General features: G+C 39.0%; 1 protein-coding gene across 2 annotated transcripts in view; it reads right to left on the bottom strand.

Annotated features, from left to right (window-relative positions):
• Window positions 1-6252, bottom strand: part of LOC124303515 (extracellular sulfatase SULF-1 homolog) — an 85788-nt gene extending 79536 nt beyond the window's left edge. The window contains exon 1 of one of the 2 annotated variants that reach the window (XM_046760798.1): window positions 5639-6252. The gene's annotated coding sequence lies outside the window, so the exon portion shown is untranslated. The remainder of the gene's footprint in view (window positions 1-5638) is intronic. The other variant, XM_046760796.1, reaches the window with a different exon arrangement.
• Window positions 6253-14915: the final 8663 nt, after the last annotated feature.

The following is a 14915-nucleotide window of genomic DNA, read 5'->3' as shown; positions in this document are numbered from 1 at the left end:
TTCTTAGATCAATGGACGGAGCCAAATTTAATAATTGCTCACCTTATTTTTTTTTTTTTTTCAAGTTTTTCGACACGTCGCAGAAAGTAATTTGCCTCTGAAAAAAAATATTCTAAGAATTAGAAGTTTATTAATTAGATTGCGGTGACCAATTAGCGACTTTTGTAAACTTGACTCGACTTTATCAACCGAATAGATGAAGTAAGCCGTGTGAAAGAATTTTGTTGAATCTATCAGAGGTCGCATCATTATTTGGATAATATAACGAAATAAGCATTATTTCATCGATGACGATCAATGCACCGATTAGACGTGATCTTGAGATTGACGGATCGTAACCGGACGCTCAAGAATAATGAAAATGATCATCGTCGCACAGACAAGAGTCACGTGTGACGATCCTCTCGGCTGCGATAGGTCAGGGGCTTATCTTGATATTCAATCTTTGACGCTGTCGTATTGCGCAGGCATTCACGCGTTGTTGACCCGACGATCCCAAGCCTTACACACACGGTTTCTTAAAGCCAGTGCGGCGAGATAAAACTCGCCTTTCAATCATTAAAACAAGTTTTTATTGATTTAAAGTACGAGTACGCTCTTTTCACTTCGTGAATTTTTCAGTTAGCTTCCGGCCAGGCGATGGATAATTTTTTTGATAAAATACAAGCGGATCGGCATAATCGTACCGATTTGTTAAATAATTCGTATCGATTGACGTAACCGTACACATAACACTTATCGAGGACTCCGGTAAACCAAGCAAATCACAACCTTGACACGATCAATCACTGTGTGGATCCAGTGGATCAACCATCAATATTGATACAGCTAATAATATTGTTTGACCTATTCTTGAGTTCATTCTGCTGATCTACTCGATTCGGAAATTGGATTTCGTGCCATGTTGACAAAAATACACGATTGAGAAGACTTTCGGTTTGACAAAGAATCATTCCGAATTTCAATACGATTATGCAATTTTTATCATTCTCAGGGCGAAATTTGTAAGAGAACTTAAGAAACTTCCACTTGATAAGAAGTCGTGATTTAGCATTTTACGACCTGAAACTTTGAGTGATTTGATAACACAAATTAAAATATATACAAAATAAAAAAAAGAAAAAAAACAAAACGTCACTCAAGACGAAGTAAACTCGGTTTGTTGAAATACGAACGAAGATTCATCACCTTGCAGCTGCTATAAGTTGATTACTCATTTCGTTATCCAGTTATGACCTATAACGATTGTTCGGAGTTTAATCAGATCCGTCGAGTCCCGATAAATCAGGTAATAGTACTAGAAGAATTCAGGTGTACAGTGAAAGAACTATCATGGTTGTCAGTTTGCGTACAGAAACAGAAAGAAATTTAAGAAATACGTACAACGTGTACGTATTATCTATACGCGTTTATTAAACAAACAAGTGTACAACAAACGAAAGTTTATCAATTTCCTTATCCTGTGCAGGAAATGAGATCTGAAGGAAATGACCCACGTTATTTGACCTAGAAACGTATGACATGTAACGCGCAATAAAGTTTGTATGAAATTGTCGCTAACCTTCGGACGTTTTACGAGGGTTACACACTTTACGGTAGTTGGGCTGAAAATTTTGGTACAATTCCAACTCCCGGGAAAATCTACGATTATAATACATGTATCACGAAGTTAAATCTGGCCATAATTCTTCAGCAATGTAACTCTAAAGCCCCTCTCTGCATACGCTTACCGCGGTAAGGCCATTTCGCCGTAACGACGCGAGGGATTGGTTGACTAAAAAAATGTCGAAAAGTGACTGGTAAAGTAGTCCAACAGTTTTCTATGATGATGAAAAAGTGTTTCGAACTTTCGCAGACAGAGTAACGATAAAAGCTATCGATGAAATTTCTCAAACGGATAGTTGTCGAAAATTTTGCCGATCATGATGACTCCCATTCCAGTTTTTTAATCATTCGTATTTACCTATAACGACTGTCATTTTTTAATGGTCTTCAATTGGCTGTCAAGTACTGAACATCGTATCGGTAAAGGACTTGGAGTGGCAATCTACATCTTTTTTCGATAATTCCATTAGGTAACATGGTTATTACCTAATGACTAATGAGATTCGTCCGACAGACGTAACTCTGCTCAACGGTCGGTGTTGAATAACAGGGCAAAACGTTTGGAAATGCGAAGTGAGGAGTAAGTAATAATTATCTACCATGAATTAGGAATCCTGTGTCACTGCACATCAAAGAATAACGTTCAACGGATGTAGCCCAACAATTTCCTCTGTGTCTTCATTTGTTTACGGCGACTTGACTTTGGTAATAACTTCCGAAAAACTTTGAAAGGTGCACGATTGTCCTAGACACAGTAACGACGCATCTGAAGTCACTGCACTACCACCTATTGTTTCGATGACAAATTTTTGACGATTAAGTAAAGAACCCGATCAATCACTCGACGGTAAGAAGTGGTGGATATATTTGTTTGCCATTGTAGATATTTTCCATCAAACTTGATCAACCGTAATAACCGAGGTAGGTAGGCATGTCGCCGAAGTACGATAAAACAGAAATATTCACACGTACCAAAATTGTTGGTATTCTCTTCCTTCTTTCTGGGAATGACCGAGCAACTTTTGATAGATCGGCAACTGAAACGGTCCTTCATTTCGGTCCGGGACCCACGACGCAGGCTCACCATCACATCCGGAGTTGGTTGAAAGATTTGGTGCGATGAAGGTACGCGTATAAACGCGTGTACAACACCGAAATCATGCAGTACGAAGGTTAGATCGATGATGGGATGAAGGGTACCGTTTCAATAGACATCGGGGGGTAATCGATACACCGGGAAACGGAACGGGACGGGACGAGACGAGACGAGACGACGGATGGACGGTGTTTGAATGCGAGGCATTGTTGGTGGGCAGACGGTCGACACAATGATATGCCCAGAACCAATTAAAGGCGAAACTCCTCGAGTATCATTATTCATTAGTTGATCCATTCATCGGAGCCTCGACCCGTTTTACCCTCCACACGAGCTCTGTAAAATCCGCCAGTACCCAGACGACGAGGTGTATCCAGGCGATTCGGCTTTTGTTCTCCTGAAATCCCTTCACTTTGAATTTCCTGATTTTTCGACTCTTTCCCCCTTTTTAAATTCTCTTTGTTCTATTTTTCCGCGGCGCGTTCCGCCGGTAAATCGATATGCCTACCACGTACTCGTATCTGTTGTGGGTAGATATTTGGCAAACAAGTGGAATCGGAGATACTCGTATCCCTATGTAGAGGCAGTACGGTAATTTGTGCTCAAAGCCAATTGTCACAATCGGACAGAAAAAACATTGTGTGTACTATGTAGAAGTGTCTGGAAAATTAATTCTGAATATGAGTCATTCCATACCAAACCGACCTCCGTTTGACTTTCACCATCGACGATTTTTTATATATTCAATTATGGTGTAGAGAACATTAGCATTGAATCGGGTAATTTTTCTGTTTGCTCAAGCTCGCACGGCTCAAACTCGTTGGCTGTAATGGCCGAACCTGATAATTTCACGATTCGTCCCAAAAAAATGTGTTCATCCCTAGATGCGGGAATGGTTTCTTAATGTCATCCTTTCTATCCTATATCAATATACTGTCCATAGACTTGATTAATTTGATCCATTTCTCGTAAATATCAGCAAATCGAATTCTACATTGTTCGAACTAGTGCACAGAAAGTGTGAGCAAACTCTTGACTCAGGAGTTTGGAGGTTAACGAATTGAAATGAACCGCAAAGACGTTTGTAGAAGAATTAGTTACTGGTGATCGATAATAAAATGGCGAATTCAATGGGATTTGAAACTGCCAGCTGATAAACGATGGTTGTATAAAACTTTTTGGATTCAATAGTTATAACGAATCGTTGAGATTATACAATCAAACACATGGACGGCAATTATTGTCTGAACCCTTCAAAATTTAACCTCAAATACAGCCTTCGTGGTTTTAAACCAGATCCGGCCTGATAAAGCAGATAAAATGCGATAAGATTGAATGAAATCAATCGAACGGTGAAAGTGAAGTTTGAGAGAAATCATATACAGTCTATCATCACTATAGTTTGAGCGCAATCTTTGATTGGAATAAGCTTCTTAGGAATGACACAGTAGGGTCAGATTGGACTTGATTTTGAGCTGAATCTCTGGCTGGCCGAGATCCGGCTTTGCGATCAGTTCGACAAGTTCATGTATCTGTAACACACCGACGTAATCCTGATGTTACACCTAAGCTGTACTCAGAATTGTTCATGAATATTCATCCCTCGAGATGCCTGTCCCAAAAAAAGAAGAAAACAAACTAGAAGAAAATGTTCAAGTCAGCGTACGATACGTGTGTAAAAAAAATTACAGAACTTGTAATCTCGTTGATAATTTTCTTCTCTTTTTCAAACGAACTGTGTACCGGATTTTCAAAGTTATTCCGGGTATAACAGTTACTCTGGGAAAACTGTTCTCAGAGAAATAACTCAGAGAAAACGTTTATTTTTATAAGAAGAGTGCATTTAGTGTATACAGTCAAGAGCACTGTCGGTAAACGACCACTTAAAACTGTTAAAAATCCCATTAAATGACGAAAAAGCGTGGTGTAATAATTACTGTAACAAGTATCTTGAACGGTAAGTTGCTGGAGCATTTTACCCAGGGGTAATATCTTCTGTTTAAACTGCAGTGACAAACTCTTTGAACTCTGCTGCAGGGAACGCGTTACAATCTTGAACGAGGTTTAGTCAGGTGAATTGGTACAACAAAATATTCAGATATCAGAATCGCAACAAATGCACGAGCAATCGCGAAGGGTCCGATCACTACTGCTTACCGTCAATATCGCCGGCTACTGAAATTATGATTTCGATATTTTCACCCAAACACATTAATCAAAATATCTCGGGTGTTAAAATCACGCTCAAGTCATTGTCTAATGTCACGAAAGTTCATGTTCTATACACATAATGATAGTCAAGGATAAGAAATCTGGTCATATCTGCGTCATAGGTGACCCAAATTTATTTACTATTACGGTTTGCTTTGACCGTGCTAGTCTAGAAGCGTTGACGGAACATACGAATGCAAATTCATTGTATGTTAATGCAAGAATCACGTAACTGCTGCTCCAATTGTTCCGCAAGTATTGTTGGAGCAAAAGCTGAAAGTACGATCGTTAACATTTCTCTCAGTTATTATTAGATGTGGTAAGTCGAAAAGCGAATGAAACCGAATGAAAATTGACCCGGAGTCTGGTGTCAGAGATCAGAGATGAAGAATAGTCCGAAAATCAGTGAAAACTTTATAATTGCAAAAGTACAGATAATTTTGGTAGTAATTGTCGTTATAATTTAGATGGAGATTCAACAGTCTATGTAATATTCGTCGATTAACTTTGGAGGCGAATTTGTAACGAATCGTTTGTACGATAAAATTTTTCATGGGTTATTATTACGACTATTACTACATGACTGTTGGCTATTAACATCACCAGCGAATATGGCTCTTTGATAATGATGAAATCATTAATTGTTCACTCTGTGAAAAGATTTTGGATAAACAAAAAGACATTAAAAGAAATGAGAGGAATTTACAAGAGAAAGGGAAAACTCACCTAACGAATCAGCCAGAGAAACGGTGCGATCTTGATCCCGAGGAGAGTTTCCTGATTAAGACGATAAAGCCGAACACAATTTCACTGCACGATAAAAGACGTTTGAATCTTATCGCGAAACTGTATCGTCGTTGTTTAAATGCGCGAAACTCGATCAGGGATAAAAAGTCTCGCGGACAAGTTCAGCCTAGTTCTTGCACCAGTTCGAACCGATTCAGCCAAACTTAGAGGCACAGTTATCGATGTCTTATTTGATTGGAATACTATTCGGAGTGAATCTGAACAATATAGGGAGCCAGTAACTGCTCAAAATCGTATCTCTAAGAAAAAGCTCGACTGCTTTCGAGTGCGTTTAAAGCGGGGAGAACTGTTCCTGACATAGATCAGACCGGTTATGGAACCGGCGGAAGGTAAGGGGCAAGAAAGGGGGGGAGGGCTGTTTGCCGAAGGTCCGGATGTAGTGCGAACGCAGATCCGAGGTCACATCCTGGGATTCGGTACTCGGTTTGGCGAAAATGCACGTGGCTCTTCGCCTCGTCCGACAATCTGAGAACCCGGAGCGAAACGCGACCTCGCCGACGGCCGGAGCGGAACTGAGAACAAACGGAACGCCGCTCTCCTCACTACCTACGGCCGAACTGCTCGGACTGACTGTCACGCGATCCACGCGCTCCAAGTGAATCCGCGGTAAACTAATAGCGCAGTCGGATCGTGCGAAAAGAAGGAAAACGATAGCTGAAAGTGCGATTTTTAGACAAGACGATTATCTTTTTCGAATCTTTGGTAGTCTAAATTACAGAATTTTGGATCAGATTCTGCGGTAATTTTAACCGCTATCTTGAATCTATGGTATAAGTCGGAACATGTCGATGGTGGAGAAAGAAATTTCATAACCCAAGTTGTGGAGAATTTAATTTCCTGCAAGTACGGTTGTGACCGTTTTTAGTCAAAAGTTGAAAATGGGTGGATTGTTTCACGAAAATAAGCTTCTCCGTACATTCAAAATGGCGGTTGAAGCTGATGTTTAATCTGGTAGAAATTCTGGATTTAGACTACCCCCAATGACCCCCACCTCGAACGATTAGAAAAAAGAAACTGTAGTAGTTAAAAATGGAATTTAAAGTGTACGTTCCAAATGGACTGTTGGAAGTTTACGACAGCTTAATCTGAGCGTGTGTGTGTATTTTCTCCGATCTTGGGGGCCTGATCCTTTCGTCTCGATTTGGAAATACACCGTGCAGTTTATTCGAGGGCCGATGCACCGAGTTTGCACTTGCCAAATGAGGAGCAGAGGGAAAATAAAAAGGAGAAAAAAAAACTGCTTATTCAAATTATCCTCTCGGGATGGTCACCCGATTCTTATTTCAGCATTTCGTACACAAGCAGTGAATAAATTTTACTTTCTTCTAGCCGTAACGGTGTGTATAAATGAATTTGAAACGACCCCGGATTAGTACGGTTAATTGACCGTTTAATCGTAATGAAGTTTCTTTTACTATGGAATTCAATATGATTCGACATCGAAAATCAAACGATTCTGGATTATTGTAATTTGATTACATAGAATGGTATAATGAAGTTGGTTAATGTTGATGCAGAGTTTAAATGCAATTCAAGTTCGCAATGCATATTAACGTTACGATGTATTTTTTAAATGTTCTGAAATTCAACGAGCTGTGGTAAAGCAAAACATTATAGTATAGTGAAATGTTACTGGACTAAAGTCCAAAACTGCATGAAAAAGGGCAAAGCAAGAGTGTGAAAAGACATTCGGAATTGCCAAACTTCATTTTGATGTAATAAAATCAGGAATTCCTTATTTAACAAGCTAGTGATCCAGTTTCCTCGCTTTTTGAAACAAATTAGTTTACTTGAATCTAACTAATTTGTTTGAATCAATTTATGAATATCGTTCTCATTCTTTACCAACAAAATGATTACTAATAATGATTATTTTATGCATTATTGGCACTTTAGATTGCAAATACATTAGATTATTTTTCTCACAGTTTAATAAATATATCAGTTAAATTTATACAATCCTCCTAACAATCGAATATAAAAAACAATCATTGAATTCAAAAAATTTACATTATTTTGACAGTCTAAAAATATCCATTCAAGTGAAAGCAAAAATGCTTTTACTCAAATGAGTTTATTATTATTCAAAAATAAAATTGTGTTTCAATCCGAATCACCATCAGTAAAAGCCTTGTTTTGAAACAAACGAAGCTAAGCCAATCAATCAGTTAGGTAATTTATTTTTAAATTAAATTTCTTGGTCCCGCGTATTTTTATTCATGTACCAATCAAACAAACGATAGATATTCGAACAGTAGACAAAGCAAATCATCTTCTAATCACAAAGTTTTTGGCGAGTTGAAAAGCGCCTTATTTTATCATTTATCGTAATTATCAAATTTATACAGGGATTGTCGATCCGTAATAACGAAAAACACGATCGAACTGCTGTGTTTCGAATACGTACTGCATATAATACGCGCGTCTCCCATATGACTGCAGGAGTGTAACCGATACTTTCGGTGAACAGGTGTCAGCGTTAAAGATCAGATGCGTCTTGTATGCCTGAACTCGTAACTTTTGTGATCCGTTTACACTCAAATTCCAGCAATCTTTGACAAGCCTCTCTTCACCTGTACCGCGGATTATTGTCAGAGTTGAGAAGTTTCAGAAGTTTACTGAACGCCTCAGGTAACTCAGGGTGTCTGTATACAACGTCGTACGTGTACAAGCGGATACACACGCGAATTTCCGCCTCTCGACGGTTACGCACTGAGGGAGGGAAAACTCCTTTGTAGTTATATTTATGTTATGACGAAAACTGATTTGCAAATCACGGTATTGAAGATTTTAGATTTTATCCCACGGGAACAGATGTACTTGAATTTTGTTGATCGATTGTTAATCTCATGTAATTATTAGAAAAGCCAAGTTATTCTTCTTATTTATGATAAATTGCAAAACACAGTCGTAGAGGAATTGCAAAATATATTTTAAAATAGGGAGTGGATATTCGTTAATTTAATTAATCATTTGCGATATGTTTAAATTGAATTTTGTTCTGCCTGCAGGAATTAATAACGAACAGTCTATGTTTTAGTTACTTTCGTTAGTTTAACATACCTATGATGTAGTTTAACATATGATGTAGTTCAACTAAATATTAAACCTTTGATTACAACGAAACGCATAAGTATTTAAATGTGTAATGCAGAAAAAGAAGCAAGTTTTTTTTATTGTATTGTTGAATTTAGTACAAGTCCTGTATACAGATTTTGTTTATTCATAATTTATCAGGACACGTTTTGTGCTTCAATAAATTATGTCTGTAATTGAAAAAGAAAATTTTAGTTGATTTTGAAAGAAATTGAAAGGATTCAGCTTTCTCGTTTCGAGGATGCGTGGAACTTAAAAATTCAACTTTTATTTTCATTCGTATTGAAAAAAGTAGCCATAGCAATATAATCGAATATTTCGAAAGATTCTTTTAACTTTTTTTGCAAGTAGTATAATCGAAAATGGAAAAGTCTTCTGAATTTTACTCGCTAGCGTCAAGACGAAATTCTTCTAAGAAATACGGTCTTCAATTATTTATTTTTGATTCAGATTTAGTGTTTTTCACGCAATCGCTTTTTGCTCTTTGAATTAATTTCTCACCTTAGCGCGAATCTGATCATTATTTCCGTAACACCGATAAAGGAAGTGAGATATTTCGGATCTCTTTCGAAACCTGATTGAAAGTCCGAATGACGACGCGTATCTTGACACGTAGGTACTTAATTCTGCAGTATTCTGATACCTCAGTGAATGACTCGTATAGAACATACGAGACGAATCATAATTCCAACGGTGAAGGCGATCGCGGAATGATAAACGCCCAGGTGAGAGTGAATTTTTGTTTATGTGCAGGAGTGATAATTTAGACCGAACATTTTGATGCATGGAAATAAATCACTGCCTGTGAGATTTTCCGTAAAAATAATGTTCAAAAATGCAAACATCTAATTTTAGACGATATCCGTATCGTGTCCTGGATATCGTGAGATTATAAACAATCTTACGTCCGGTTTTAGATTACGTACACATAACGCACATACCAAAAAGATTTCAGGCGTGTTTGTGCAGATGTTACGTAAAGCTTGACTTTGAAACGTTTTTCCTCCTTCATTCACGATATTATCTCGCTTCACGGCTCAACGTCAAGATCTACTGTTCCCAGAATATCAAAACACTTTACAGCTGATTTAGGTACAGAAGCTGTAACACACGGTCCTGGAGGCGGATACCGTAACCACGAAAGTTAATTTGTTTCGTGCGAGGATTAATTAATTTGAATAGCGGTCGGAAACGATCTCAAATCCAAAAATAGACCGCGGCATCGATTTTCTCAGCATCACGTACCGTTCGTATACTCTCAAAGGAAGCAAGTTGTATCTACGTATACCTAACGCCAAGTACTTCAACAGACATATTTCTGAACAGACAGCCAAGACGGTGTGAATCTTAGGAAAAAAAAAAATATTACACTTATATTAATCTGCACGAATAGCTGAAAGGAGTAATAATCGCTTAGATTTACAACTTGATTTAAGGAATGGTCTTTTTTCGTGCAGCTAACGTCTTACAAGGTTAATGATTCTTCTGGAAAAAAAAAATAAATAAAAAAAATAAAATGGTTATTGTTTCTCCGAAACTCTGCCAGTAAATTTCAAAATATCAGAGACGCATATTTTTACATCTAATTCTTGATCACGATGCCTTTGTCAATACAGCTAATATCCGAGAAACATTAAACGAAGGAGTGACGATTTATGCATTACGAATCTTGCAATTGTTTCGACCAGACACTTTTTATTGGCCTACGAGAGCGAAGTGAGCAATGAAGTTAGTATAAGGAAGTTATTGACATTCGCGGAGTGCTAAAGTCGTCGTCGGTGAACGAACGACGGCACGTATATACATATTACATATATACATACGCATCAACGTAGATATACAATACATGCAGACATATCCTAATGAGATTCAGTTTTGCAAACTGAACTGCATAAAACATCCATCATGTGCGTTACGTGAATGATTGAGAATTCCGTTAATCTGCATCTCGTCGTGCGTATGAATGACTTACTGAGGTAACAAGACACGGAATATATTATAATATGCGGTAACTTCCATCAGGGAAAAAACGTCGAGGTAAATATGCTCGTGTTTCAATCGTGAACAAAAATTCCAACTGGCTTTGGGAAGTGCTCACTCTACGGTGGTTCCTTTGTATTCGCAAAATCTTTACTCGCGAGCCCAAGATTCTTTTGTCTATAACGCGTTGCAAAGTACAGCAATTACGAATCTTGCAACAGACGAGCTAACGGGGATCGTGATTTTTCATTTCAGGATTTAACACGCGACTTTGTGCACCAAAAAAGCGAAATCCTTTGTTGTTATTATTGTACAAACCACGAGCAGACAGACATACGAAAAAGAAGAAAAGTTGTGCAAACGTCAAGCGAGCAAAGATCACTGCGTGATGATCAAGCGGATTGAGGATCTATGCGGCGAACACACACCAGTAATATGATGATAAAATTGAATAATACATGGAAAAAGTTTAACAAACGATAAAAATTGGCCGAATGCGCGGAGTGTTTAATTCCCTGTGGGAAAATCCGCTGAAGTAAACAGCTGAGAAAACTGGTGCGGATCGAGTATAAGGTAGGTACATCTTTAGTACGGGGAGGGGAAGAAAGGGGGTGCGAAGATGGGAAGAATTGGGGCGTGCGAAAGGGATCTTGCGGAATTTTTTACCCCAACTTTCAAGTCGAAGAGAGGGAGGAAAAAGCTTAGGGCTTTGAAAGTTTCGCGACTCTGCAGTCGAGGACGAAAAGGTCGCGGAGAAAATGATTGAGGATTGAAAATTGGAGCTTTTCCAAATTTCGCAATCGCGCGTTATTCGCGTGCATCGTATGCGGACTTGATCTTACGAGGCATTTTGTTGAGAATTTTGTTTTCTACAAAAGTGTCATACGGTTTTTTTTTTTCATGTGCGAAGTCAATGGTTCCGCTGATATATACATTTAAAGATGAATTTTAACATAAAGTTAAATTTCGAAGGTCCATAACGCCGGAATCGTTGTCGCTGCAGACTTTGGTCCGGAGACATTTTTACATAGAATTGAATTGCCTTTAAATTTGTTATTCGAATTTTGGCTGTCAGGTCAATGGCTAAGCCACAAAACGTTTAAAGATGCATAAAATTGACTTTTGAGACTTATAGACTTGTAATTTTTGAACGGTTATAGCAACAGATTTTCCTCAACGTATACTTTGCCAGAGAATTTAATTCTCGACGAATAACTTCTTCCCCATGTTATCAAAACTACGAATTCCGAGAGCTACATTTTTACATACAAATTGGATTTGAGCTAAACCCTGCGGCGTGCATTTCTCTTTTGCAATATACGATAAACTTATCAGGTAAAATCAGGGAGTGAATAAAATGTTACCTCGAAACGATACACGAGGCCAAGTCGGTCGGGTCCTCAGGGTCGTCGAGGGCCGCTGACCCCGGCATGTATAAGGCAGTTAAAAACGCAGTCGAAAAATCTCCTTGGATCCGTAAGAGACGTGACATTTCACCCTTTTCTCTCGCGTCCCGTAAATCTCGGCTCAGTCGTCTCGTCGACGGAGATCCTTCGAGGACTTACGTATTTAACATGGTGCACGACGAGCCTCGAGCTGCAGGCGACTTCGAAAAATGCACTTTGACAGCAGCATCTTGAAGCGGTAGCTTCGGGCACTATGCGTATAAATACTGAAAATACTGCAGGATGCAGAACGGCGGGAACGGGAAAAGGCGGAAAATAGGCAACGCTCGGATGAAACGCGCTTGAGCTAGCTAGTCGATTTTAATTTATTCACTCGTGCACACTACGCACGTGGCTATAAATAACGAATAGGATGCATTTTTGCACTTCAACATAACTACCGAAGTCCGCGAATCAAGCAATGCAATGAGAGATGGTGAAATATCGCTCTTGTTTGCTGAATCGTAAAACAGAGTATAACCATCGGAATGCAACAAGGAAGTTTCAATATTTTATAAAAAAACAGTTTTCTCATTTTTCAGACAAACGTACAATTATTCAAATCTAACTTGTTAATTTTCTCTAAAAGTTCTTCGACGGTGAGTACAAGTTCTCTATTTTTAGTAATCGTGCGTCAAAATTTCAGAATCACTTTGCTTTTTTTTCCTTTTGCTTGGATATTTTTCATGTATTTCTTTGCCAAAATGTTGGACTTGTTATCTTGTTTTCTTGTTACAGTCTCCCGTTTTCTACGCAAAATCATCATTACGTCACGTTATTGTCGATTTTCACGCACATCTCTAAAATATATATAAACGTTAATATTCCATTTGTTACAGGACGTATCGGCTGCTTCGAGCTCCGCTTAGCGACTTGCCGCGCTGGGTGATAATTGTGGAATGCTCCCTCGCGCCGAGCGCTCCGATTTTTAGTTTGATCGTTTCGCTTGCCGGTGGCGCCCTCTGCGCGCGGTACAGATTTTTCGCGCATTTACCACATTTCGGTAGTGTACGTGGATGGTCTTATTCTTCCGACATGTCCATCAAGGCAACCTCGAACTTTAAATGCGAGTACTTGAGTGACACAGGCATCTTTGCGTTCACTCCTTGTACCGTGCCTTGGGGTTCGATCACCCCTCAGAGCACTACCCTCGCTGTCTCGTGGGTAAGCTTTTCATTTTCCGGGTTGCCTGGATTTGTAATTGATGTAATAGTTGATGTAATAGTTACGTCCCACGGCCTGGGTCACGATACGGTCGATAACACCATTCATTTACGTTGCATAATACGTAAAAAATCGCTTTTTCTTTACGCGTATCGCCGTAGTTATTCACACTCTGCTACCTTCGAGTTTGTTTCCATTGAATCGACTTGACACGGTTGAATTTCTATAAAGTGTGCGTATATCAGAGACACTGACTGCCGTAGAAGCGATTGCGGAATGCATTGTTCAATGCCCGTTGACATCGATCCGTCAAATTCCGGAGGTTCACTGGGGTCATGATATCAATGTAGCCACGGATGGAATTTCAATACCCCTCGGCTCGCTGGCACGCAAACAGTGAGTCCTTCTTTTTTTATCTTCAGAAAATACGCAGCTCATAAAGTTCAGGAAGGTGTGAAGATGACGTCGCAGTTCGACATTTTATTAGACTCGTAAAAATAAATATTATCTTCAATAGGCCGTCAAGTTTTCCTGCAACCTCGAGATTGTCCCTTCGACCTTTCGTTCGACGCCCTTTTACCCCACTCGCATTTGAGGGAAGGGACGCTGTCCTGGTGCCCGATCAAAGTTGATTTTGCCACTTATGAAGAGAACTTATCTTCAAGTATTTGTTTTCAACGTGGTACGTTTTGTCCATTTTCAAATTTTTCTCTCGTCTACCTGGGTACGCAGCAAGGTGACGATGAACGAATTTTCTCAAAAGTTAGTATGTGTATGATATTAAATACATCAAGTCGGTAACCAAATCTTCTCAATTTTGGTATCATCATCGAACAAATTCTGAAGATTTCATATGATTTTACGGCTTTCAAAGGATTTCAGGTTATTTCAAAAAATGTTCGCATATAGTGTCATAATAATTGGCAAGGTTTCATCTAACTGGGGAGTTGATGAACGTTTCAAATGATGTCATGTAGTCCGAAGAGTTTACATGAGTTCAATCGTTCCATGGAATTTGAAAAATTGTACGGGATCGGCAAAGATTTCACGTGGTTACAAGGAAGTTCACATAAGCTCGATGATTCGACAGCATTTCGAAAGATTTCACTGACCGGTGCGAGCCATATTTAAAAATTGGTTAACAGTACAAAACAAACTCAACAGACGTCCACCTCTTTAAAACTCAAGAACATGCAGCCGAGAGCAAGCTGCGCACAAACTACTCTGGTAGTCCACGGATTTCCATGAACGTGGGTATCCTTCCTCTGAATGCAAACAAGAGGATTGACATGCTGCACGTAGGTACAACACTTTCTGGTTACTTGCTTACTTTCCGCATAAAATCTATATTTGCAGAGAGGTAGTCGACCATCGCCTCTCACGTAGGTCGAACAATGTGCCTGTTTATACCCAGCAGCAGCAGAATTGAACACGCTCATGGCTATCCTATCAGTTCTTCATCGTTGCACGGTGGAAAAATTCCTCCCAATGAATCCCAAGACGAAAGATTA

This window comes from Neodiprion virginianus, chromosome 4 (assembly GCF_021901495.1).
Source record: "Neodiprion virginianus isolate iyNeoVirg1 chromosome 4, iyNeoVirg1.1, whole genome shotgun sequence".
NCBI lineage: Eukaryota > Metazoa > Arthropoda > Insecta > Hymenoptera > Diprionidae > Neodiprion > Neodiprion virginianus.
The sequence above is the reverse complement of the archived record's forward strand: the minus strand, read 5'-3'. Positions and strand labels throughout refer to the sequence as shown.